The sequence below is a fragment of the Carassius gibelio genome, chromosome B10, assembly GCF_023724105.1.
Source record: "Carassius gibelio isolate Cgi1373 ecotype wild population from Czech Republic chromosome B10, carGib1.2-hapl.c, whole genome shotgun sequence".
Taxonomy (NCBI): domain Eukaryota; kingdom Metazoa; phylum Chordata; class Actinopteri; order Cypriniformes; family Cyprinidae; genus Carassius; species Carassius gibelio.
The window spans coordinates 3,114,824-3,137,259 of NC_068405.1; the positions used below are offsets into that span (position 1 = coordinate 3,114,824).

The window sequence follows — 22,436 nt, forward strand, 5'->3', positions numbered from 1 at the left end:
AAGGGCTCGTCCGGGATTTGAACCCGGGACCTCTCGCACCCAAAGCGAGAATCATACCCCTAGACCAACGAGCCTTCCTGTGCTGTGCCGAGAAAAAAGAGCTAGTGCAGCATCAATAAAAGAAGGAACATGAACTAACGTGGAAGCAATCAAAGACCTCGAGACAGTGTTAAAGGCTAACGAACGCAAGTTGGCCTCTTAACTGACCTAAAAATGTGGCTGTATCTAACATGTAGAGGGATGTTAGGGAGGACAGCTGAAACTGTCAGATGTCACTTAGACCAGCGGTTCTCAATTCCAGTCCTCGAGCCCCCTGCTCTTCAGATTTTGTATGTTTCTCGTATAGCTTCAGACATTTGTTCCATTCAAACGTAAGTGCCCTGAGAAGTGGACATCACATGACATCCCTCCGTGATTCAAGTTCAGAGCGTATGTGTACGTTCAGTTCAAAGTGACTAACACAGAGGTGTACAGAGGTATACAGAGGTATATGATGTCACACTTGTCCATGTGTGAAGACGCTGCGCAGCGCAAATCCGTGAACCAATGTTCCAAAGTGAAGTAAACTTCGACGGATTTCCCCTGCTCAGGGAGTGGGGAGCAATGAACACTGTGTAGGGACCATGTCAATCGCAAGGAGCTCACTTCTAATGAGCTGATTATCCAAATCAGGTGTGCTAACAAAGAGAGACATGCAAAATATGCAGACCTTTGGGGAGCGAGGACTGGAATGGAGAACCGCTTCCTTATTCTTTAAGTCAGTGTGAGAAAAAGAGGTGAGAAGTTGTCTGCGTGACCCGAGTGATGCAAGGTGGTCTGCATAATACAAGAATCCGCACATGCATACTGGCGTAACAAGACCGAGAAGGTCCTTTAACACAAAAGCTAAATCTCTTTGTTAATTCGACAACACAATCGCGGCCAGTGCAAAGGTGCAAGCCCAGAGGAGGGACGGCCTCTTTGCATCAAGCCGGTCATTCGCAGCTATGCTCGTCATTCTTGAAAGGCCAGGGGAATTAGCTCAAATGGTAGAGCGCTCGCTTAGCATGCGAGAGGTAGCGGGATCGATGCCCGCATTCTCCAAGTTGGCTCCTGCCCTTTTACTCACACATCCCTAAATCAGTGGTTTTCAACCCTTTCCTGGAGGCATCCCTGCCCTGCACATTTTGCATTTCCCCTCATCTAACACACCAGTTTCAAATCATCAGCTCATTAATAGAGACTGCAAGACCTGATTTGGGTGTGTCTAATAAGGGAGACATACGAAATGTTCAGGACAGGGTTGCCTCCAGGAAAGGTTTGAAAACCATTGCCCTAAAGAGACCGACTGAGCACTGACGCAATGCTGCGACACTCCCACGTTAGCTTTTTTTGGGGCTCACAGCTGCCAAAAAGTATTTCAGACATGGTCCTGTGCAAATTGGTTGCAAAACATTGCCATTTTACACACAGTTCCCTAAAGCAGTGGTTTTCAAACCTGTCCTGGAGGCACCCCTGCCCTACACATTTTGAATGTTTCCCTCATCTATCACACCTGTTTCAAATCATCAACTCTTTTATAGAGACCGCAAGACCTTATTTGGGTGTGTCTAATAAGGCAGACAATCAAACTGTGCAGGGCAGGGGTGCCTCCAGGACAGGTTTGAGAACCAGTGCCCTAAAGAGACCGACTGGGCATCGATGCAATGCTGCCACAGTCTCTACGTTAGTTAATTTTTTTGGACTCAAAGCTGCCAAAAAGTATTTCAGACATGGTCCTGCGCAAATTGGTTGCAAAAAGTGGTCCCACCGCGATTTGAACTCGGATCACTGGATTCAGAGTGCTAACCATTACACCATGAAACCTTACCTGGAGCAGCCGTTGCTCACAGGGCCACAAAGACTGTCACCAGTGACAACCTAGTGCTGTTTTTATCTATTCCTGCGGCAAGAAAGCACACAGGTTCCACCGAGATTCGAACTCAGATCGCTGGATTCAAAGCCCAGAGTGCTGACCATTACACCATGGAACCGAAACTGCTTGTTTGGTGGCCAACTGGGAAGCAGATAGCTCCGTGGCAGTGGGGAAGCAGTTATACAGAGAAGTTGGAACCCAGTGATTTTTGGTCACTGGCCCGCCTCAAAAAACGGAAAAGAGTGGGAGATTTTGCCGAAACCCGGGATTGAACCAGGGACCTTTAGATCTTCAGTCTAACGCTCTCCCAACTGAGCTATTTCGGCCACAACAAGCTCCTGCTTAGCAAGCAGGGATTTCAGTGAGATCACCCTACTCTTTGTCACAGGAGAAGAGCAGAGCAGAGATGAGCCCCCAGACAATAAAAACAGCTGGCCAGTACGGGGATCGAACCCGCGACCTTGGCGTTATTAGCACCACGCTCTAACCATCTGAGCTAACCGGCCTCCCTTAGCCATCTGTCTCTACCCGATTGAATAAAAAACTGCCTCAATGTTAGTGAACGCAATGAGACAACAAAGCTTCACGTTTTATCCCGACCAAGGGCTCGTCCGGGATTTGAACCCGGGACCTCTCGCACCCAAAGCGAGAATCATACCCCTAGACCAACGAGCCTTCCTGTGCTGGGCCGAGAAAAAAGAGCTAGTGCAGCATCAATAAAAGAAGGAACATGAACTAACGTGGAAGCAATCAAAGACCTCGAGACAGTGTTAAAGGCTAACGAACGCAAGTTGGCCTCTTAACTGACCTAAAAATGTGGCTGTATCTAACATGTAGAGGGATGTTAGGGAGGACAGCTGAAACTGTCAGATGTCACTTAGACCAGCGGTTCTCAATTCCAGTCCTCGAGCCCCCTGCTCTTCAGATTTTGTATGTTTCTCGTATAGCTTCAGACATTTGTTCCATTCAAACGTAAGTGCCCTGAGAAGTGGACATCACATGACATCCCTCCGTGATTCAAGTTCAGAGCGTATGTGTACGTTCAGTTCAAAGTGACTAACACAGAGGTGTACAGAGGTATACAGAGGTATATGATGTCACACTTGTCCATGTGTGAAGACGTTGCGCAGCGCAAATCCGTGAACCAATGTTCCAAAGTGAAGTAAACTTCGACGGATTTCCCCTGCTCAGGGAGTGGGGAGCAATGAACACTGTGTAGGGACCATGTCAATCGCAAGGAGCTCACTTCTAATGAGCTGATTATCCAAATCAGGTGTGCTAACAAAGAGAGACATGCAAAATATGCAGACCTTTGGGGAGCGAGGACTGGAATGGAGAACCGCTTCCTTATTCTTTAAGTCAGTGTGAGAAAAAGAGGTGAGAAGTTGTCTGCGTGACCCGAGTGATGCAAGGTGGTCTGCATAATACAAGAATCCGCACATGCATACTGGCGTAACAAGAGGTGCGAGAGGTAGCGGGATCGATGCCCGCATTCTCCAAGTTGGCTCCTGCCCTTTTACTCACACATCCCTAAATCAGTGGTTTTCAACCCTTTCCTGGAGGCATCCCTGCCCTGCACATTTTGCATTTCCCCTCATCTAACACACCAGTTTCAAATCATCAGCTCATTAATAGAGACTGCAAGACCTGATTTGGGTGTGTCTAATAAGGGAGACATACGAAATGTTCAGGACAGGGTTGCCTCCAGGAAAGGTTTGAAAACCATTGCCCTAAAGAGACCGACTGAGCACTGACGCAATGCTGCGACACTCCCACGTTAGCTTTTTTTGGGGCTCACAGCTGCCAAAAAGTATTTCAGACATGGTCCTGTGCAAATTGGTTGCAAAACATTGCCATTTTACACACAGTTCCCTAAAGCAGTGGTTTTCAAACCTGTCCTGGAGGCACCCCTGCCCTACACATTTTGAATGTTTCCCTCATCTATCACACCTGTTTCAAATCATCAACTCTTTTATAGAGACCGCAAGACCTTATTTGGGTGTGTCTAATAAGGCAGACAATCAAACTGTGCAGGGCAGGGGTGCCTCCAGGACAGGTTTGAGAACCAGTGCCCTAAAGAGACCGACTGGGCATCGATGCAATGCTGCCACAGTCTCTACGTTAGTTAATTTTTTTGGACTCAAAGCTGCCAAAAAGTATTTCAGACATGGTCCTGCGCAAATTGGTTGCAAAAAGTGGTCCCACCGCGATTTGAACTCGGATCACTGGATTCAGAGTGCTAACCATTACACCATGAAACCTTACCTGGAGCAGCCGTTGCTCACAGGGCCACAAAGACTGTCACCAGTGACAACCTAGTGCTGTTTTTATCTATTCCTGCGGCAAGAAAGCACACAGGTTCCACCGAGATTCGAACTCAGATCGCTGGATTCAAAGCCCAGAGTGCTGACCATTACACCATGGAACCGAAACTGCTTGTTTGGTGGCCAACTGGGAAGCAGATAGCTCCGTGGCAGTGGGGAAGCAGTTATACAGAGAAGTTGGAACCCAGTGATTTTTGGTCACTGGCCCGCCTCAAAAAACGGAAAAGAGTGGGAGATTTTGCCGAAACCCGGGATCGAACCAGGGACCTTTAGATCTTCAGTCTAACGCTCTCCCAACTGAGCTATTTCGGCCACAACAAGCTCCTGCTTAGCAAGCAGGGATTTCAGTGAGATCACCCTACTCTTTGTCACAGGAGAAGAGCAGAGCAGAGATGAGCCCCCAGACAATAAAAACAGCTGGCCAGTACGGGGATCGAACCCGCGACCTTGGCGTTATTAGCACCACGCTCTAACCATCTGAGCTAACCGGCCTCCCTTAGCCATCTGTCTCTACCCGATTGAATAAAAAACTGCCTCAATGTTAGTGAACGCAATGAGACAACAAAGCTTCACGTTTTATCCCGACCAAGGGCTCGTCCGGGATTTGAACCCGGGACCTCTCGCACCCAAAGCGAGAATCATACCCCTAGACCAACGAGCCTTCCTGTGCTGGGCCGAGAAAAAAGAGCTAGTGCAGCATCAATAAAAGAAGGAACATGAACTAACGTGGAAGCAATCAAAGACCTCGAGACAGTGTTAAAGGCTAACGAACGCAAGTTGGCCTCTTAACTGACCTAAAAATGTGGCTGTATCTAACATGTAGAGGGATGTTAGGGAGGACAGCTGAAACTGTCAGATGTCACTTAGACCAGCGGTTCTCAATTCCAGTCCTCGAGCCCCCTGCTCTTCAGATTTTGTATGTTTCTCGTATAGCTTCAGACATTTGTTCCATTCAAACGTAAGTGCCCTGAGAAGTGGACATCACATGACATCCCTCCGTGATTCAAGTTCAGAGCGTATGTGTACGTTCAGTTCAAAGTGACTAACACAGAGGTGTACAGAGGTATACAGAGGTATATGATGTCACACTTGTCCATGTGTGAAGACGTTGCGCAGCGCAAATCCGTGAACCAATGTTCCAAAGTGAAGTAAACTTCGACGGATTTCCCCTGCTCAGGGAGTGGGGAGCAATGAACACTGTGTAGGGACCATGTCAATCGCAAGGAGCTCACTTCTAATGAGCTGATTATCCAAATCAGGTGTGCTAACAAAGAGAGACATGCAAAATATGCAGACCTTTGGGGAGCGAGGACTGGAATGGAGAACCGCTTCCTTATTCTTTAAGTCAGTGTGAGAAAAAGAGGTGAGAAGTTGTCTGCGTGACCCGAGTGATGCAAGGTGGTCTGCATAATACAAGAATCCGCACATGCATACTGGCGTAACAAGACCGAGAAGGTCCTTTAACACAAAAGCTAAATCTCTTTGTTAATTCGACAACACAATCGCGGCCAGTGCAAAGGTGCAAGCCCAGAGGAGGGACGGCCTCTTTGCATCAAGCCGGTCATTCGCAGCTATGCTCGTCATTCTTGAAAGGCCAGGGGAATTAGCTCAAATGGTAGAGCGCTCGCTTAGCATGCGAGAGGTAGCGGGATCGATGCCCGCATTCTCCAAGTTGGCTCCTGCCCTTTTACTCACACATCCCTAAATCAGTGGTTTTCAACCCTTTCCTGGAGGCATCCCTGCCCTGCACATTTTGCATTTCCCCTCATCTAACACACCAGTTTCAAATCATCAGCTCATTAATAGAGACTGCAAGACCTGATTTGGGTGTGTCTAATAAGGGAGACATACGAAATGTTCAGGACAGGGTTGCCTCCAGGAAAGGTTTGAAAACCATTGCCCTAAAGAGACCGACTGAGCACTGACGCAATGCTGCGACACTCCCACGTTAGCTTTTTTTGGGGCTCACAGCTGCCAAAATGTATTTCAGACATGGTCCTGTGCAAATTGGTTGCAAAACATTGCCATTTTACACACAGTTCCCTAAAGCAGTGGTTTTCAAACCTGTCCTGGAGGCACCCCTGCCCTACACATTTTGAATGTTTCCCTCATCTATCACACCTGTTTCAAATCATCAACTCTTTTATAGAGACCGCAAGACCTTATTTGGGTGTGTCTAATAAGGCAGACAATCAAACTGTGCAGGGCAGGGGTGCCTCCAGGACAGGTTTGAGAACCAGTGCCCTAAAGAGACCGACTGGGCATCGATGCAATGCTGCCACATTCTCTACGTTAGTTAATTTTTTTGGACTCAAAGCTGCCAAAAAGTATTTCAGACATGGTCCTGCGCAAATTGGTTGCAAAAAGTGGTCCCACCGCGATTTGAACTCGGATCACTGGATTCAGAGTGCTAACCATTACACCATGAAACCTTACCTGGAGCAGCCGTTGCTCACAGGGCCACAAAGACTGTCACCAGTGACAACCTAGTGCTGTTTTTATCTTTTCCTGCGGCAAGAAAGCACACAGGTTCCACCGAGATTCGAACTCAGATCGCTGGATTCAAAGCCCAGAGTGCTGACCATTACACCATGGAACCGAAACTGCTTGTTTGGTGGCCAACTGGGAAACAGATAGCTCCGTGGCAGTGGGGAAGCAGTTATACAGAGAAGTTGGAACCCAGTGATTTTTGGTCACTGGCCCGCCTCAAAAAACGGAAAAGAGTGGGAGATTTTGCCGAAACCCGGGATCGAACCAGGGACCTTTAGATCTTCAGTCTAACGCTCTCCCAACTGAGCTATTTCGGCCACAACAAGCTCCTGCTTAGCAAGCAGGGATTTCAGTGAGATCACCCTACTCTTTGTCACAGGAGAAGAGCAGAGCAGAGATGAGCCCCCAGACAATAAAAACAGCTGGCCAGTACGGGGATCGAACCCGCGACCTTGGCGTTATTAGCACCACGCTCTAACCATCTGAGCTAACCGGCCTCCCTTAGCCATCTTTTTCTACCCGATTGAATAAAAAACTGCCTCAATGTTAGTGAACGCAATGAGACAACAAAGCTTCACGTTTTATCCCGACCAAGGGCTCGTCCGGGATTTGAACCCGGGACCTCTCGCACCCAAAGCGAGAATCATACCCCTAGACCAACGAGCCTTCCTGTGCTGTGCCGAGAAAAAAGAGCTAGTGCAGCATCAATAAAAGAAGGAACATGAACTAACGTGGAAGCAATCAAAGACCTCGAGACAGTGTTAAAGGCTAACGAACGCAAGTTGGCCTCTTAACTGACCTAAAAATGTGGCTGTATCTAACATGTAGAGGGATGTTAGGGAGGACAGCTGAAACTGTCAGATGTCACTTAGACCAGCGGTTCTCAATTCCAGTCCTCGAGCCCCCTGCTCTTCAGATTTTGTATGTTTCTCGTATAGCTTCAGACATTTGTTCCATTCAAACGTAAGTGCCCTGAGAAGTGGACATCACATGACATCCCTCCGTGATTCAAGTTCAGAGCGTATGTGTACGTTCAGTTCAAAGTGACTAACACAGAGGTGTACAGAGGTATACAGAGGTATATGATGTCACACTTGTCCATGTGTGAAGACGCTGCGCAGCGCAAATCCGTGAACCAATGTTCCAAAGTGAAGTAAACTTCGACGGATTTCCCCTGCTCAGGGAGTGGGGAGCAATGAACACTGTGTAGGGACCATGTCAATCGCAAGGAGCTCACTTCTAATGAGCTGATTATCCAAATCAGGTGTGCTAACAAAGAGAGACATGCAAAATATGCAGACCTTTGGGGAGCGAGGACTGGAATGGAGAACCGCTTCCTTATTCTTTAAGTCAGTGTGAGAAAAAGAGGTGAGAAGTTGTCTGCGTGACCCGAGTGATGCAAGGTGGTCTGCATAATACAAGAATCCGCACATGCATACTGGCGTAACAAGACCGAGAAGGTCCTTTAACACAAAAGCTAAATCTCTTTGTTAATTCGACAACACAATCGCGGCCAGTGCAAAGGTGCAAGCCCAGAGGAGGGACGGCCTCTTTGCATCAAGCCGGTCATTCGCAGCTATGCTCGTCATTCTTGAAAGGCCAGGGGAATTAGCTCAAATGGTAGAGCGCTCGCTTAGCATGCGAGAGGTAGCGGGATCGATGCCCGCATTCTCCAAGTTGGCTCCTGCCCTTTTACTCACACATCCCTAAATCAGTGGTTTTCAACCCTTTCCTGGAGGCATCCCTGCCCTGCACATTTTGCATTTCCCCTCATCTAACACACCAGTTTCAAATCATCAGCTCATTAATAGAGACTGCAAGACCTGATTTGGGTGTGTCTAATAAGGGAGACATACGAAATGTTCAGGACAGGGTTGCCTCCAGGAAAGGTTTGAAAACCATTGCCCTAAAGAGACCGACTGAGCACTGACGCAATGCTGCGACACTCCCACGTTAGCTTTTTTTGGGGCTCACAGCTGCCAAAAAGTATTTCAGACATGGTCCTGTGCAAATTGGTTGCAAAACATTGCCATTTTACACACAGTTCCCTAAAGCAGTGGTTTTCAAACCTGTCCTGGAGGCACCCCTGCCCTACACATTTTGAATGTTTCCCTCATCTATCACACCTGTTTCAAATCATCAACTCTTTTATAGAGACCGCAAGACCTTATTTGGGTGTGTCTAATAAGGCAGACAATCAAACTGTGCAGGGCAGGGGTGCCTCCAGGACAGGTTTGAGAACCAGTGCCCTAAAGAGACCGACTGGGCATCGATGCAATGCTGCCACAGTCTCTACGTTAGTTAATTTTTTTGGACTCAAAGCTGCCAAAAAGTATTTCAGACATGGTCCTGTGCAAATTGGTTGCAAAAAGTGGTCCCACCGCGATTTGAACTCGGATCACTGGATTCAGAGTGCTAACCATTACACCATGAAACCTTACCTGGAGCAGCCGTTGCTCACAGGGCCACAAAGACTGTCACCAGTGACAACCTAGTGCTGTTTTTATCTATTCCTGCGGCAAGAAAGCACACAGGTTCCACCGAGATTCGAACTCAGATCGCTGGATTCAAAGCCCAGAGTGCTGACCATTACACCATGGAACCGAAACTGCTTGTTTGGTGGCCAACTGGGAAGCAGATAGCTCCGTGGCAGTGGGGAAGCAGTTATACAGAGAAGTTGGAACCCAGTGATTTTTGGTCACTGGCCCGCCTCAAAAAACGGAAAAGAGTGGGAGATTTTGCCGAAACCCGGGATCGAACCAGGGACCTTTAGATCTTCAGTCTAACGCTCTCCCAACTGAGCTATTTCGGCCACAACAAGCTCCTGCTTAGCAAGCAGGGATTTCAGTGAGATCACCCTACTCTTTGTCACAGGAGAAGAGCAGAGCAGAGATGAGCCCCCAGACAATAAAAACAGCTGGCCAGTACGGGGATCGAACCCGCGACCTTGGCGTTATTAGCACCACGCTCTAACCATCTGAGCTAACCGGCCTCCCTTAGCCATCTGTCTCTACCCGATTGAATAAAAAACTGCCTCAATGTTAGTGAACGCAATGAGACAACAAAGCTTCACGTTTTATCCCGACCAAGGGCTCGTCCGGGATTTGAACCCGGGACCTCTCGCACCCAAAGCGAGAATCATACCCCTAGACCAACGAGCCTTCCTGTGCTGGGCCGAGAAAAAAGAGCTAGTGCAGCATCAATAAAAGAAGGAACATGAACTAACGTGGAAGCAATCAAAGACCTCGAGACAGTGTTAAAGGCTAACGAACGCAAGTTGGCCTCTTAACTGACCTAAAAATGTGGCTGTATCTAACATGTAGAGGGATGTTAGGGAGGACAGCTGAAACTGTCAGATGTCACTTAGACCAGCGGTTCTCAATTCCAGTCCTCGAGCCCCCTGCTCTTCAGATTTTGTATGTTTCTCGTATAGCTTCAGACATTTGTTCCATTCAAACGTAAGTGCCCTGAGAAGTGGACATCACATGACATCCCTCCGTGATTCAAGTTCAGAGCGTATGTGTACGTTCAGTTCAAAGTGACTAACACAGAGGTGTACAGAGGTATACAGAGGTATATGATGTCACACTTGTCCATGTGTGAAGACGTTGCGCAGCGCAAATCCGTGAACCAATGTTCCAAAGTGAAGTAAACTTCGACGGATTTCCCCTGCTCAGGGAGTGGGGAGCAATGAACACTGTGTAGGGACCATGTCAATCGCAAGGAGCTCACTTCTAATGAGCTGATTATCCAAATCAGGTGTGCTAACAAAGAGAGACATGCAAAATATGCAGACCTTTGGGGAGCGAGGACTGGAATGGAGAACCGCTTCCTTATTCTTTAAGTCAGTGTGAGAAAAAGAGGTGAGAAGTTGTCTGCGTGACCCGAGTGATGCAAGGTGGTCTGCATAATACAAGAATCCGCACATGCATACTGGCGTAACAAGACCGAGAAGGTCCTTTAACACAAAAGCTAAATCTCTTTGTTAATTCGACAACACAATCGCGGCCAGTGCAAAGGTGCAAGCCCAGAGGAGGGACGGCCTCTTTGCATCAAGTCGGTCATTCGCAGCTATGCTCGTCACTCTTGAAAGGCCAGGGGAATTAGCTCAAATGGTAGAGCGCTCGCTTAGCATGCGAGAGGTAGCGGGATCGATGCCCGCATTCTCCAAGTTGGCTCCTGCCCTTTTACTCACACATCCCTAAATCAGTGGTTTTCAACCCTTTCCTGGAGGCATCCCTGCCCTGCACATTTTGCATTTCCCCTCATCTAACACACCAGTTTCAAATCATCAGCTCATTAATAGAGACTGCAAGACCTGATTTGGGTGTGTCTAATAAGGGAGACATACGAAATGTTCAGGACAGGGTTGCCTCCAGGAAAGGTTTGAAAACCATTGCCCTAAAGAGACCGACTGAGCACTGACGCAATGCTGCGACACTCCCACGTTAGCTTTTTTTGGGGCTCACAGCTGCCAAAAAGTATTTCAGACATGGTCCTGTGCAAATTGGTTGCAAAACATTGCCATTTTACACACAGTTCCCTAAAGCAGTGGTTTTCAAACCTGTCCTGGAGGCACCCCTGCCCTACACATTTTGAATGTTTCCCTCATCTATCACACCTGTTTCAAATCATCAACTCTTTTATAGAGACCGCAAGACCTTATTTGGGTGTGTCTAATAAGGCAGACAATCAAACTGTGCAGGGCAGGGGTGCCTCCAGGACAGGTTTGAGAACCAGTGCCCTAAAGAGACCGACTGGGCATCGATGCAATGCTGCCACAGTCTCTACGTTAGTTAATTTTTTTGGACTCAAAGCTGCCAAAAAGTATTTCAGACATGGTCCTGCGCAAATTGGTTGCAAAAAGTGGTCCCACCGCGATTTGAACTCGGATCACTGGATTCAGAGTGCTAACCATTACACCATGAAACCTTACCTGGAGCAGCCGTTGCTCACAGGGCCACAAAGACTGTCACCAGTGACAACCTAGTGCTGTTTTTATCTATTCCTGCGGCAAGAAAGCACACAGGTTCCACCGAGATTCGAACTCAGATCGCTGGATTCAAAGCCCAGAGTGCTGACCATTACACCATGGAACCGAAACTGCTTGTTTGGTGGCCAACTGGGAAGCAGATAGCTCCGTGGCAGTGGGGAAGCAGTTATACAGAGAAGTTGGAACCCAGTGATTTTTGGTCACTGGCCCGCCTCAAAAAACGGAAAAGAGTGGGAGATTTTGCCGAAACCCGGGATCGAACCAGGGACCTTTAGATCTTCAGTCTAACGCTCTCCCAACTGAGCTATTTCGGCCACAACAAGCTCCTGCTTAGCAAGCAGGGATTTCAGTGAGATCACCCTACTCTTTGTCACAGGAGAAGAGCAGAGCAGAGATGAGCCCCCAGACAATAAAAACAGCTGGCCAGTACGGGGATCGAACCCGCGACCTTGGCGTTATTAGCACCACGCTCTAACCATCTGAGCTAACCGGCCTCCCTTAGCCATCTGTCTCTACCCGATTGAATAAAAAACTGCCTCAATGTTAGTGAACGCAATGAGACAACAAAGCTTCACGTTTTATCCCGACCAAGGGCTCGTCCGGGATTTGAACCCGGGACCTCTCGCACCCAAAGCGAGAATCATACCCCTAGACCAACGAGCCTTCCTGTGCTGGGCCGAGAAAAAAGAGCTAGTGCAGCATCAATAAAAGAAGGAACATGAACTAACGTGGAAGCAATCAAAGACCTCGAGACAGTGTTAAAGGCTAACGAACGCAAGTTGGCCTCTTAACTGACCTAAAAATGTGGCTGTATCTAACATGTAGAGGGATGTTAGGGAGGACAGCTGAAACTGTCAGATGTCACTTAGACCAGCGGTTCTCAATTCCAGTCCTCGAGCCCCCTGCTCTTCAGATTTTGTATGTTTCTCGTATAGCTTCAGACATTTGTTCCATTCAAACGTAAGTGCCCTGAGAAGTGGACATCACATGACATCCCTCCGTGATTCAAGTTCAGAGCGTATGTGTACGTTCAGTTCAAAGTGACTAACACAGAGGTGTACAGAGGTATACAGAGGTATATGATGTCACACTTGTCCATGTGTGAAGACGTTGCGCAGCGCAAATCCGTGAACCAATGTTCCAAAGTGAAGTAAACTTCGACGGATTTCCCCTGCTCAGGGAGTGGGGAGCAATGAACACTGTGTAGGGACCATGTCAATCGCAAGGAGCTCACTTCTAATGAGCTGATTATCCAAATCAGGTGTGCTAACAAAGAGAGACATGCAAAATATGCAGACCTTTGGGGAGCGAGGACTGGAATGGAGAACCGCTTCCTTATTCTTTAAGTCAGTGTGAGAAAAAGAGGTGAGAAGTTGTCTGCGTGACCCGAGTGATGCAAGGTGGTCTGCATAATACAAGAATCCGCACATGCATACTGGCGTAACAAGACCGAGAAGGTCCTTTAACACAAAAGCTAAATCTCTTTGTTAATTCGACAACACAATCGCGGCCAGTGCAAAGGTGCAAGCCCAGAGGAGGGACGGCCTCTTTGCATCAAGCCGGTCATTCGCAGCTATGCTCGTCATTCTTGAAAGGCCAGGGGAATTAGCTCAAATGGTAGAGCGCTCGCTTAGCATGCGAGAGGTAGCGGGATCGATGCCCGCATTCTCCAAGTTGGCTCCTGCCCTTTTACTCACACATCCCTAAATCAGTGGTTTTCAACCCTTTCCTGGAGGCATCCCTGCCCTGCACATTTTGCATTTCCCCTCATCTAACACACCAGTTTCAAATCATCAGCTCATTAATAGAGACTGCAAGACCTGATTTGGGTGTGTCTAATAAGGGAGACATACGAAATGTTCAGGACAGGGTTGCCTCCAGGAAAGGTTTGAAAACCATTGCCCTAAAGAGACCGACTGAGCACTGACGCAATGCTGCGACACTCCCACGTTAGCTTTTTTTGGGGCTCACAGCTGCCAAAAAGTATTTCAGACATGGTCCTGTGCAAATTGGTTGCAAAACATTGCCATTTTACACACAGTTCCCTAAAGCAGTGGTTTTCAAACCTGTCCTGGAGGCACCCCTGCCCTACACATTTTGAATGTTTCCCTCATCTATCACACCTGTTTCAAATCATCAACTCTTTTATAGAGACCGCAAGACCTTATTTGGGTGTGTCTAATAAGGCAGACAATCAAACTGTGCAGGGCAGGGGTGCCTCCAGGACAGGTTTGAGAACCAGTGCCCTAAAGAGACCGACTGGGCATCGATGCAATGCTGCCACAGTCTCTACGTTAGTTAATTTTTTTGGACTCAAAGCTGCCAAAAAGTATTTCAGACATGGTCCTGCGCAAATTGGTTGCAAAAAGTGGTCCCACCGCGATTTGAACTCGGATCACTGGATTCAGAGTGCTAACCATTACACCATGAAACCTTACCTGGAGCAGCCGTTGCTCACAGGGCCACAAAGACTGTCACCAGTGACAACCTAGTGCTGTTTTTATCTATTCCTGCGGCAAGAAAGCACACAGGTTCCACCGAGATTCGAACTCAGATCGCTGGATTCAAAGCCCAGAGTGCTGACCATTACACCATGGAACCGAAACTGCTTGTTTGGTGGCCAACTGGGAAGCAGATAGCTCCGTGGCAGTGGGGAAGCAGTTATACAGAGAAGTTGGAACCCAGTGATTTTTGGTCACTGGCCCGCCTCAAAAAACGGAAAAGAGTGGGAGATTTTGCCGAAACCCGGGATCGAACCAGGGACCTTTAGATCTTCAGTCTAACGCTCTCCCAACTGAGCTATTTCGGCCACAACAAGCTCCTGCTTAGCAAGCAGGGATTTCAGTGAGATCACCCTACTCTTTGTCACAGGAGAAGAGCAGAGCAGAGATGAGCCCCCAGACAATAAAAACAGCTGGCCAGTACGGGGATCGAACCCGCGACCTTGGCGTTATTAGCACCACGCTCTAACCATCTGAGCTAACCGGCCTCCCTTAGCCATCTGTCTCTACCCGATTGAATAAAAAACTGCCTCAATGTTAGTGAACGCAATGAGACAACAAAGCTTCACGTTTTATCCCGACCAAGGGCTCGTCCGGGATTTGAACCCGGGACCTCTCGCACCCAAAGCGAGAATCATACCCCTAGACCAACGAGCCTTCCTGTGCTGGGCCGAGAAAAAAGAGCTAGTGCAGCATCAATAAAAGAAGGAACATGAACTAACGTGGAAGCAATCAAAGACCTCGAGACAGTGTTAAAGGCTAACGAACGCAAGTTGGCCTCTTAACTGACCTAAAAATGTGGCTGTATCTAACATGTAGAGGGATGTTAGGGAGGACAGCTGAAACTGTCAGATGTCACTTAGACCAGCGGTTCTCAATTCCAGTCCTCGAGCCCCCTGCTCTTCAGATTTTGTATGTTTCTCGTATAGCTTCAGACATTTGTTCCATTCAAACGTAAGTGCCCTGAGAAGTGGACATCACATGACATCCCTCCGTGATTCAAGTTCAGAGCGTATGTGTACGTTCAGTTCAAAGTGACTAACACAGAGGTGTACAGAGGTATACAGAGGTATATGATGTCACACTTGTCCATGTGTGAAGACGTTGCGCAGCGCAAATCCGTGAACCAATGTTCCAAAGTGAAGTAAACTTCGACGGATTTCCCCTGCTCAGGGAGTGGGGAGCAATGAACACTGTGTAGGGACCATGTCAATCGCAAGGAGCTCACTTCTAATGAGCTGATTATCCAAATCAGGTGTGCTAACAAAGAGAGACATGCAAAATATGCAGACCTTTGGGGAGCGAGGACTGGAATGGAGAACCGCTTCCTTATTCTTTAAGTCAGTGTGAGAAAAAGAGGTGAGAAGTTGTCTGCGTGACCCGAGTGATGCAAGGTGGTCTGCATAATACAAGAATCCGCACATGCATACTGGCGTAACAAGACCGAGAAGGTCCTTTAACACAAAAGCTAAATCTCTTTGTTAATTCGACAACACAATCGCGGCCAGTGCAAAGGTGCAAGCCCAGAGGAGGGACGGCCTCTTTGCATCAAGTCGGTCATTCGCAGCTATGCTCGTCACTCTTGAAAGGCCAGGGGAATTAGCTCAAATGGTAGAGCGCTCGCTTAGCATGCGAGAGGTAGCGGGATCGATGCCCGCATTCTCCAAGTTGGCTCCTGCCCTTTTACTCACACATCCCTAAATCAGTGGTTTTCAACCCTTTCCTGGAGGCATCCCTGCCCTGCACATTTTGCATTTCCCCTCATCTAACACACCAGTTTCAAATCATCAGCTCATTAATAGAGACTGCAAGACCTGATTTGGGTGTGTCTAATAAGGGAGACATACGAAATGTTCAGGACAGGGTTGCCTCCAGGAAAGGTTTGAAAACCATTGCCCTAAAGAGACCGACTGAGCACTGACGCAATGCTGCGACACTCCCACGTTAGCTTTTTTTGGGGCTCACAGCTGCCAAAAAGTATTTCAGACATGGTCCTGTGCAAATTGGTTGCAAAACATTGCCATTTTACACACAGTTCCCTAAAGCAGTGGTTTTCAAACCTGTCCTGGAGGCACCCCTGCCCTACACATTTTGAATGTTTCCCTCATCTATCACACCTGTTTCAAATCATCAACTCTTTTATAGAGACCGCAAGACCTTATTTGGGTGTGTCTAATAAGGCAGACAATCAAACTGTGCAGGGCAGGGGTGCCTCCAGGACAGGTTTGAGAACCAGTGCCCTAAAGAGACCGACTGGGCATCGATGCAATGCTGCCACAGTCTCTACGTTAGTTAATTTTTTTGGACTCAAAGCTGCCAAAAAGTATTTCAGACATGGTCCTGCGCAAATTGGTTGCAAAAAGTGGTCCCACCGCGATTTGAACTCGGATCACTGGATTCAGAGTGCTAACCATTACACCATGAAACCTTACCTGGAGCAGCCGTTGCTCACAGGGCCACAAAGACTGTCACCAGTGACAACCTAGTGCTGTTTTTATCTATTCCTGCGGCAAGAAAGCACACAGGTTCCACCGAGATTCGAACTCAGATCGCTGGATTCAAAGCCCAGAGTGCTGACCATTACACCATGGAACCGAAACTGCTTGTTTGGTGGCCAACTGGGAAGCAGATAGCTCCGTGGCAGTGGGGAAGCAGTTATACAGAGAAGTTGGAACCCAGTGATTTTTGGTCACTGGCCCGCCTCAAAAAACGGAAAAGAGTGGGAGATTTTGCCGAAACCCGGGATCGAACCAGGGACCTTTAGATCTTCAGTCTAACGCTCTCCCAACTGAGCTATTTCGGCCACAACAAGCTCCTGCTTAGCAAGCAGGGATTTCAGTGAGATCACCCTACTCTTTGTCACAGGAGAAGAGCAGAGCAGAGATGAGCCCCCAGACAATAAAAACAGCTGGCCAGTACGGGGATCGAACCCGCGACCTTGGCGTTATTAGCACCACGCTCTAACCATCTGAGCTAACCGGCCTCCCTTAGCCATCTGTCTCTACCCGATTGAATAAAAAACTGCCTCAATGTTAGTGAACGCAATGAGACAACAAAGCTTCACGTTTTATCCCGACCAAGGGCTCGTCCGGGATTTGAACCCGGGACCTCTCGCACCCAAAGCGAGAATCATACCCCTAGACCAACGAGCCTTCCTGTGCTGGGCCGAGAAAAAAGAGCTAGTGCAGCATCAATAAAAGAAGGAACATGAACTAACGTGGAAGCAATCAAAGACCTCGAGACAGTGTTAAAGGCTAACGAACGCAAGTTGGCCTCTTAACTGACCTAAAAATGTGGCTGTATCTAACATGTAGAGGGATGTTAGGGAGGACAGCTGAAACTGTCAGATGTCACTTAGACCAGCGGTTCTCAATTCCAGTCCTCGAGCCCCCTGCTCTTCAGATTTTGTATGTTTCTCGTATAGCTTCAGACATTTGTTCCATTCAAACGTAAGTGCCCTGAGAAGTGGACATCACATGACATCCCTCCGTGATTCAAGTTCAGAGCGTATGTGTACGTTCAGTTCAAAGTGACTAACACAGAGGTGTACAGAGGTATACAGAGGTATATGATGTCACACTTGTCCATGTGTGAAGACGTTGCGCAGCGCAAATCCGTGAACCAATGTTCCAAAGTGAAGTAAACTTCGACGGATTTCCCCTGCTCAGGGAGTGGGGAGCAATGAACACTGTGTAGGGACCATGTCAATCGCAAGGAGCTCACTTCTAATGAGCTGATTATCCAAATCAGGTGTGCTAACAAAGAGAGACATGCAAAATATGCAGACCTTTGGGGAGCGAGGACTGGAATGGAGAACCGCTTCCTTATTCTTTAAGTCAGTGTGAGAAAAATAGGTGAGAAGTTGTCTGCGTGACCCGAGTGATGCAAGGTGGTCTGCATAATACAAGAATCCGCACATGCATACTGGCGTAACAAGACCGAGAAGGTCCTTTAACACAAAAGCTAAATCTCTTTGTTAATTCGACAACACAATCGCGGCCAGTGCAAAGGTGCAAGCCCAGAGGAGGGACGGCCTCTTTGCATCAAGCCGGTCATTCGCAGCTATGCTCGTCATTCTTGAAAGGCCAGGGGAATTAGCTCAAATGGTAGAGCGCTCGCTTAGCATGCAAAAGGTAGCGGGATCGATGCCCGCATTCTCCAAGTTGGCTCCTGCCCTTTTACTCACACATCCCTAAATCAGTGGTTTTCAACCCTTTCCTGGAGGCATCCCTGCCCTGCACATTTTGCATTTCCCCTCATCTAACACACCAGTTTCAAATCATCAGCTCATTAATAGAGACTGCAAGACCTGATTTGGGTGTGTCTAATAAGGGAGACATACGAAATGTTCAGGACAGGGTTGCCTCCAGGAAAGGTTTGAAAACCATTGCCCTAAAGAGACCGACTGAGCACTGACGCAATGCTGCGACACTCCCACGTTAGCTTTTTTTGGGGCTCACAGCTGCCAAAAAGTATTTCAGACATGGTCCTGTGCAAATTGGTTGCAAAACATTGCCATTTTACACACAGTTCCCTAAAGCAGTGGTTTTCAAACCTGTCCTGGAGGCACCCCTGCCCTACACATTTTGAATGTTTCCCTCATCTATCACACCTGTTTCAAATCATCAACTCTTTTATAGAGACCGCAAGACCTTATTTGGGTGTGTCTAATAAGGCAGACAATCAAACTGTGCAGGGCAGGGGTGCCTCCAGGACAGGTTTGAGAACCAGTGCCCTAAAGAGACCGACTGGGCATCGATGCAATGCTGCCACAGTCTCTACGTTAGTTAATTTTTTTGGACTCAAAGCTGCCAAAAAGTATTTCAGACATGGTCCTGCGCAAATTGGTTGCAAAAAGTGGTCCCACCGCGATTTGAACTCGGATCACTGGATTCAGAGTGCTAACCATTACACCATGAAACCTTACCTGGAGCAGCCGTTGCTCACAGGGCCACAAAGACTGTCACCAGTGACAACCTAGTGCTGTTTTTATCTATTCCTGCGGCAAGAAAGCACACAGGTTCCACCGAGATTCAAACTCAGATCGCTGGATTCAAAGCCCAGAGTGCTGACCATTACACCATGGAACCGAAACTGCTTGTTTGGTGGCCAACTGGGAAGCAGATAGCTCCGTGGCAGTGGGGAAGCAGTTATACAGAGAAGTTGGAACCCAGTGATTTTTGGTCACTGGCCCGCCTCAAAAAACGGAAAAGAGTGGGAGATTTTGCCGAAACCCGGGATCGAACCAGGGACATTTAGATCTTCAGTCTAACGCTCTCCCAACTGAGCTATTTCGGCCACAACAAGCTCCTGCTTAGCAAGCAGGGATTTCAGTGAGATCACCCTACTCTTTGTCACAGGAGAAGAGCAGAGCAGAGATGAGCCCCCAGACAATAAAAACAGCTGGCCAGTACGGGGATCGAACCCGCGACCTTGGCGTTATTAGCACCACGCTCTAACCATCTGAGCTAACCGGCCTCCCTTAGCCATCTTTTTCTACCCGATTGAATAAAAAACTGCCTCAATGTTAGTGAACGCAATGAGACAACAAAGCTTCACGTTTTATCCCGACCAAGGGCTCGTCCGGGATTTGAACCCGGGACCTCTCGCACCCAAAGCGAGAATCATACCCCTAGACCAACGAGCCTTCCTGTGCTGTGCCGAGAAAAAAGAGCTAGTGCAGCATCAATAAAAGAAGGAACATGAACTAACGTGGAAGCAATCAAAGACCTCGAGACAGTGTTAAAGGCTAACGAACGCAAGTTGGCCTCTTAACTGACCTAAAAATGTGGCTGTATCTAACATGTAGAGGGATGTTAGGGAGGACAGCTGAAACTGTCAGATGTCACTTAGACCAGCGGTTCTCAATTCCAGTCCTCGAGCCCCCTGCTCTTCAGATTTTGTATGTTTCTCGTATAGCTTCAGACATTTGTTCCATTCAAACGTAAGTGCCCTGAGAAGTGGACATCACATGACATCCCTCCGTGATTCAAGTTCAGAGCGTATGTGTACGTTCAGTTCAAAGTGACTAACACAGAGGTGTACAGAGGTATACAGAGGTATATGATGTCACACTTGTCCATGTGTGAAGACGTTGCGCAGCGCAAATCCGTGAACCAATGTTCCAAAGTGAAGTAAACTTCGACGGATTTCCCCTGCTCAGGGAGTGGGGAGCAATGAACACTGTGTAGGGACCATGTCAATCGTAAGGAGCTCACTTCTAATGAGCTGATTATCCAAATCAGGTGTGCTAACAAAGAGAGACATGCAAAATATGCAGACCTTTGGGGAGCGAGGACTGGAATGGAGAACCGCTTCCTTATTCTTTAAGTCAGTGTGAGAAAAAGAGGTGAGAAGTTGTCTGCGTGACCCGAGTGATGCAAGGTGGTCTGCATAATACAAGAATCCGCACATGCATACTGGCGTAACAAGACCGAGAAGGTCCTTTAACACAAAAGCTAAATCTCTTTGTTAATTCGACAACACAATCGCGGCCAGTGCAAAGGTGCAAGCCCAGAGGAGGGACGGCCTCTTTGCATCAAGCCGGTCATTCGCAGCTATGCTCGTCATTCTTGAAAGGCCAGGGGAATTAGCTCAAATGGTAGAGCGCTCGCTTAGCATGCGAGAGGTAGCGGGATCGATGCCCACATTCTCCAAGTTGGCTCCTGCCCTTTTACTCACACATCCCTAAATCAGTGGTTTTCAACCCTTTCCTGGAGGCATCCCTGCCCTGCACATTTTGCATTTCCCCTCATCTAACACACCAGTTTCAAATCATCAGCTCATTAATAGAGACTGCAAGACCTGATTTGGGTGTGTCTAATAAGGGAGACATACGAAATGTTCAGGACAGGGTTGCCTCCAGGAAAGGTTTGAAAACCATTGCCCTAAAGAGACCGACTGAGCACTGACGCAATGCTGCGACACTCCCACGTTAGCTTTTTTTGGGGCTCACAGCTGCCAAAAAGTATTTCAGACATGGTCCTGTGCAAATTGGTTGCAAAACATTGCCATTTTACACACAGTTCCCTAAAGCAGTGGTTTTCAAACCTGTCCTGGAGGCACCCCTGCCCTACACATTTTGAATGTTTCCCTCATCTATCACACCTGTTTCAAATCATCAACTCTTTTATAGAGACCGCAAGACCTTATTTGGGTGTGTCTAATAAGGCAGACAATCAAACTGTGCAGGGCAGGGGTGCCTCCAGGACAGGTTTGAGAACCAGTGCCCTAAAGAGACCGACTGGGCATCGATGCAATGCTGCCACAGTCTCTACGTTAGTTAATTTTTTTGGACTCAAAGCTGCCAAAAAGTATTTCAGACATGGTCCTGCGCAAATTGGTTGCAAAAAGTGGTCCCACCACGATTTAAACTCGGATCACTGGATTCAGAGTGCTAACCATTACACCATGAAACCTTACCTGGAGCAGCCGTTGCTCACAGGGCCACAAAGACTGTCACCAGTGACAACCTAGTGCTGTTTTTATCTTTTCCTGCGGCAAGAAAGCACACAGGTTCCACCGAGATTCGAACTCAGATCGCTGGATTCAAAGCCCAGAGTGCTGACCATTACACCATGGAACCGAAACTGCTTGTTTGGTGGCCAACTGGGAAACAGATAGCTCCGTGGCAGTGGGGAAGCAGTTATACAGAGAAGTTGGAACCCAGTGATTTTTGGTCACTGGCCCGCCTCAAAAAACGGAAAAGAGTGGGAGATTTTGCCGAAACCCGGGATCGAACCAGGGACCTTTAGATCTTCAGTCTAACGCTCTCCCAACTGAGCTATTTCGGCCACAACAAGCTCCTGCTTAGCAAGCAGGGATTTCAGTGAGATCACCCTACTCTTTGTCACAGGAGAAGAGCAGAGCAGAGATGAGCCCCCAGACAATAAAAACAGCTGGCCAGTACGGGGATCGAACCCGCGACCTTGGCGTTATTAGCACCACGCTCTAACCATCTGAGCTAACCGGCCTCCCTTAGCCATCTGTCTCTACCCGATTGAATAAAAAACTGCCTCAATGTTAGTGAACACAATGAGACAACAAAGCTTCACGTTTTATCCCGACCAAGGGCTCGTCCGGGATTTGAACCCGGGACCTCTCGCACCCAAAGCGAGAATCATACCCCTAGACCAACGAGCCTTCCTGTGCTGGGCCGAGAAAAAAGAGCTAGTGCAGCATCAATAAAAGAAGGAACATGAACTAACGTGGAAGCAATCAAAGACCTCGAGACA

General features: G+C 48.0%; 43 non-coding genes across 43 annotated transcripts; 6 read left to right on the top strand and 37 right to left on the bottom strand.

Annotated features, from left to right (window-relative positions):
- Window positions 1-2: 2 nt before the first annotated feature.
- trnap-ugg (transfer RNA proline (anticodon UGG)) lies at window positions 3-74 on the bottom strand. The gene has a single exon. It is a non-coding gene; the product is annotated as a tRNA-Pro (tRNA).
- Window positions 75-1,010: 936 nt separating this feature from the next.
- trnaa-agc (transfer RNA alanine (anticodon AGC)) lies at window positions 1,011-1,083 on the top strand. The gene has a single exon. It is a non-coding gene; the product is annotated as a tRNA-Ala (tRNA).
- An 857-nt stretch (window positions 1,084-1,940) lies between these two features.
- On the bottom strand, window positions 1,941-2,012 carry trnaq-uug (transfer RNA glutamine (anticodon UUG)). Its single transcript has one exon. It is a non-coding gene; the product is annotated as a tRNA-Gln (tRNA).
- A 135-nt stretch (window positions 2,013-2,147) lies between these two features.
- Window positions 2,148-2,220, bottom strand: trnaf-gaa (transfer RNA phenylalanine (anticodon GAA)). Its single transcript has one exon. It is a non-coding gene; the product is annotated as a tRNA-Phe (tRNA).
- A 106-nt stretch (window positions 2,221-2,326) lies between these two features.
- On the bottom strand, window positions 2,327-2,400 carry trnai-aau (transfer RNA isoleucine (anticodon AAU)). The gene has a single exon. It is a non-coding gene; the product is annotated as a tRNA-Ile (tRNA).
- A 97-nt stretch (window positions 2,401-2,497) lies between these two features.
- trnap-ugg (transfer RNA proline (anticodon UGG)) lies at window positions 2,498-2,569 on the bottom strand. Its single transcript has one exon. It is a non-coding gene; the product is annotated as a tRNA-Pro (tRNA).
- A 1,681-nt stretch (window positions 2,570-4,250) lies between these two features.
- On the bottom strand, window positions 4,251-4,322 carry trnaq-uug (transfer RNA glutamine (anticodon UUG)). Its single transcript has one exon. It is a non-coding gene; the product is annotated as a tRNA-Gln (tRNA).
- Window positions 4,323-4,457: 135 nt separating this feature from the next.
- On the bottom strand, window positions 4,458-4,530 carry trnaf-gaa (transfer RNA phenylalanine (anticodon GAA)). The gene has a single exon. It is a non-coding gene; the product is annotated as a tRNA-Phe (tRNA).
- Window positions 4,531-4,636: 106 nt separating this feature from the next.
- Window positions 4,637-4,710, bottom strand: trnai-aau (transfer RNA isoleucine (anticodon AAU)). Its single transcript has one exon. It is a non-coding gene; the product is annotated as a tRNA-Ile (tRNA).
- A 97-nt stretch (window positions 4,711-4,807) lies between these two features.
- Window positions 4,808-4,879, bottom strand: trnap-ugg (transfer RNA proline (anticodon UGG)). The gene has a single exon. It is a non-coding gene; the product is annotated as a tRNA-Pro (tRNA).
- Window positions 4,880-5,815: 936 nt separating this feature from the next.
- On the top strand, window positions 5,816-5,888 carry trnaa-agc (transfer RNA alanine (anticodon AGC)). Its single transcript has one exon. It is a non-coding gene; the product is annotated as a tRNA-Ala (tRNA).
- Window positions 5,889-6,745: 857 nt separating this feature from the next.
- Window positions 6,746-6,817, bottom strand: trnaq-uug (transfer RNA glutamine (anticodon UUG)). The gene has a single exon. It is a non-coding gene; the product is annotated as a tRNA-Gln (tRNA).
- A 135-nt stretch (window positions 6,818-6,952) lies between these two features.
- On the bottom strand, window positions 6,953-7,025 carry trnaf-gaa (transfer RNA phenylalanine (anticodon GAA)). Its single transcript has one exon. It is a non-coding gene; the product is annotated as a tRNA-Phe (tRNA).
- Window positions 7,026-7,131: 106 nt separating this feature from the next.
- trnai-aau (transfer RNA isoleucine (anticodon AAU)) lies at window positions 7,132-7,205 on the bottom strand. The gene has a single exon. It is a non-coding gene; the product is annotated as a tRNA-Ile (tRNA).
- Window positions 7,206-7,302: 97 nt separating this feature from the next.
- On the bottom strand, window positions 7,303-7,374 carry trnap-ugg (transfer RNA proline (anticodon UGG)). The gene has a single exon. It is a non-coding gene; the product is annotated as a tRNA-Pro (tRNA).
- Window positions 7,375-8,310: 936 nt separating this feature from the next.
- Window positions 8,311-8,383, top strand: trnaa-agc (transfer RNA alanine (anticodon AGC)). The gene has a single exon. It is a non-coding gene; the product is annotated as a tRNA-Ala (tRNA).
- An 857-nt stretch (window positions 8,384-9,240) lies between these two features.
- trnaq-uug (transfer RNA glutamine (anticodon UUG)) lies at window positions 9,241-9,312 on the bottom strand. The gene has a single exon. It is a non-coding gene; the product is annotated as a tRNA-Gln (tRNA).
- Window positions 9,313-9,447: 135 nt separating this feature from the next.
- trnaf-gaa (transfer RNA phenylalanine (anticodon GAA)) lies at window positions 9,448-9,520 on the bottom strand. Its single transcript has one exon. It is a non-coding gene; the product is annotated as a tRNA-Phe (tRNA).
- A 106-nt stretch (window positions 9,521-9,626) lies between these two features.
- Window positions 9,627-9,700, bottom strand: trnai-aau (transfer RNA isoleucine (anticodon AAU)). The gene has a single exon. It is a non-coding gene; the product is annotated as a tRNA-Ile (tRNA).
- Window positions 9,701-9,797: 97 nt separating this feature from the next.
- Window positions 9,798-9,869, bottom strand: trnap-ugg (transfer RNA proline (anticodon UGG)). The gene has a single exon. It is a non-coding gene; the product is annotated as a tRNA-Pro (tRNA).
- A 936-nt stretch (window positions 9,870-10,805) lies between these two features.
- On the top strand, window positions 10,806-10,878 carry trnaa-agc (transfer RNA alanine (anticodon AGC)). Its single transcript has one exon. It is a non-coding gene; the product is annotated as a tRNA-Ala (tRNA).
- Window positions 10,879-11,735: 857 nt separating this feature from the next.
- trnaq-uug (transfer RNA glutamine (anticodon UUG)) lies at window positions 11,736-11,807 on the bottom strand. The gene has a single exon. It is a non-coding gene; the product is annotated as a tRNA-Gln (tRNA).
- A 135-nt stretch (window positions 11,808-11,942) lies between these two features.
- On the bottom strand, window positions 11,943-12,015 carry trnaf-gaa (transfer RNA phenylalanine (anticodon GAA)). The gene has a single exon. It is a non-coding gene; the product is annotated as a tRNA-Phe (tRNA).
- Window positions 12,016-12,121: 106 nt separating this feature from the next.
- Window positions 12,122-12,195, bottom strand: trnai-aau (transfer RNA isoleucine (anticodon AAU)). The gene has a single exon. It is a non-coding gene; the product is annotated as a tRNA-Ile (tRNA).
- A 97-nt stretch (window positions 12,196-12,292) lies between these two features.
- trnap-ugg (transfer RNA proline (anticodon UGG)) lies at window positions 12,293-12,364 on the bottom strand. Its single transcript has one exon. It is a non-coding gene; the product is annotated as a tRNA-Pro (tRNA).
- A 936-nt stretch (window positions 12,365-13,300) lies between these two features.
- trnaa-agc (transfer RNA alanine (anticodon AGC)) lies at window positions 13,301-13,373 on the top strand. The gene has a single exon. It is a non-coding gene; the product is annotated as a tRNA-Ala (tRNA).
- An 857-nt stretch (window positions 13,374-14,230) lies between these two features.
- On the bottom strand, window positions 14,231-14,302 carry trnaq-uug (transfer RNA glutamine (anticodon UUG)). The gene has a single exon. It is a non-coding gene; the product is annotated as a tRNA-Gln (tRNA).
- Window positions 14,303-14,437: 135 nt separating this feature from the next.
- On the bottom strand, window positions 14,438-14,510 carry trnaf-gaa (transfer RNA phenylalanine (anticodon GAA)). Its single transcript has one exon. It is a non-coding gene; the product is annotated as a tRNA-Phe (tRNA).
- Window positions 14,511-14,616: 106 nt separating this feature from the next.
- trnai-aau (transfer RNA isoleucine (anticodon AAU)) lies at window positions 14,617-14,690 on the bottom strand. Its single transcript has one exon. It is a non-coding gene; the product is annotated as a tRNA-Ile (tRNA).
- A 97-nt stretch (window positions 14,691-14,787) lies between these two features.
- Window positions 14,788-14,859, bottom strand: trnap-ugg (transfer RNA proline (anticodon UGG)). Its single transcript has one exon. It is a non-coding gene; the product is annotated as a tRNA-Pro (tRNA).
- Window positions 14,860-15,795: 936 nt separating this feature from the next.
- On the top strand, window positions 15,796-15,868 carry trnaa-agc (transfer RNA alanine (anticodon AGC)). The gene has a single exon. It is a non-coding gene; the product is annotated as a tRNA-Ala (tRNA).
- An 857-nt stretch (window positions 15,869-16,725) lies between these two features.
- Window positions 16,726-16,797, bottom strand: trnaq-uug (transfer RNA glutamine (anticodon UUG)). Its single transcript has one exon. It is a non-coding gene; the product is annotated as a tRNA-Gln (tRNA).
- Window positions 16,798-16,932: 135 nt separating this feature from the next.
- Window positions 16,933-17,005, bottom strand: trnaf-gaa (transfer RNA phenylalanine (anticodon GAA)). The gene has a single exon. It is a non-coding gene; the product is annotated as a tRNA-Phe (tRNA).
- A 106-nt stretch (window positions 17,006-17,111) lies between these two features.
- Window positions 17,112-17,185, bottom strand: trnai-aau (transfer RNA isoleucine (anticodon AAU)). Its single transcript has one exon. It is a non-coding gene; the product is annotated as a tRNA-Ile (tRNA).
- Window positions 17,186-17,282: 97 nt separating this feature from the next.
- On the bottom strand, window positions 17,283-17,354 carry trnap-ugg (transfer RNA proline (anticodon UGG)). Its single transcript has one exon. It is a non-coding gene; the product is annotated as a tRNA-Pro (tRNA).
- Window positions 17,355-19,220: 1,866 nt separating this feature from the next.
- On the bottom strand, window positions 19,221-19,292 carry trnaq-uug (transfer RNA glutamine (anticodon UUG)). Its single transcript has one exon. It is a non-coding gene; the product is annotated as a tRNA-Gln (tRNA).
- Window positions 19,293-19,427: 135 nt separating this feature from the next.
- trnaf-gaa (transfer RNA phenylalanine (anticodon GAA)) lies at window positions 19,428-19,500 on the bottom strand. The gene has a single exon. It is a non-coding gene; the product is annotated as a tRNA-Phe (tRNA).
- A 106-nt stretch (window positions 19,501-19,606) lies between these two features.
- trnai-aau (transfer RNA isoleucine (anticodon AAU)) lies at window positions 19,607-19,680 on the bottom strand. The gene has a single exon. It is a non-coding gene; the product is annotated as a tRNA-Ile (tRNA).
- A 97-nt stretch (window positions 19,681-19,777) lies between these two features.
- On the bottom strand, window positions 19,778-19,849 carry trnap-ugg (transfer RNA proline (anticodon UGG)). Its single transcript has one exon. It is a non-coding gene; the product is annotated as a tRNA-Pro (tRNA).
- A 1,866-nt stretch (window positions 19,850-21,715) lies between these two features.
- Window positions 21,716-21,787, bottom strand: trnaq-uug (transfer RNA glutamine (anticodon UUG)). The gene has a single exon. It is a non-coding gene; the product is annotated as a tRNA-Gln (tRNA).
- Window positions 21,788-21,922: 135 nt separating this feature from the next.
- On the bottom strand, window positions 21,923-21,995 carry trnaf-gaa (transfer RNA phenylalanine (anticodon GAA)). Its single transcript has one exon. It is a non-coding gene; the product is annotated as a tRNA-Phe (tRNA).
- A 106-nt stretch (window positions 21,996-22,101) lies between these two features.
- trnai-aau (transfer RNA isoleucine (anticodon AAU)) lies at window positions 22,102-22,175 on the bottom strand. The gene has a single exon. It is a non-coding gene; the product is annotated as a tRNA-Ile (tRNA).
- Window positions 22,176-22,272: 97 nt separating this feature from the next.
- trnap-ugg (transfer RNA proline (anticodon UGG)) lies at window positions 22,273-22,344 on the bottom strand. The gene has a single exon. It is a non-coding gene; the product is annotated as a tRNA-Pro (tRNA).
- Between the last annotated feature and the right edge of the window lie 92 nt (window positions 22,345-22,436).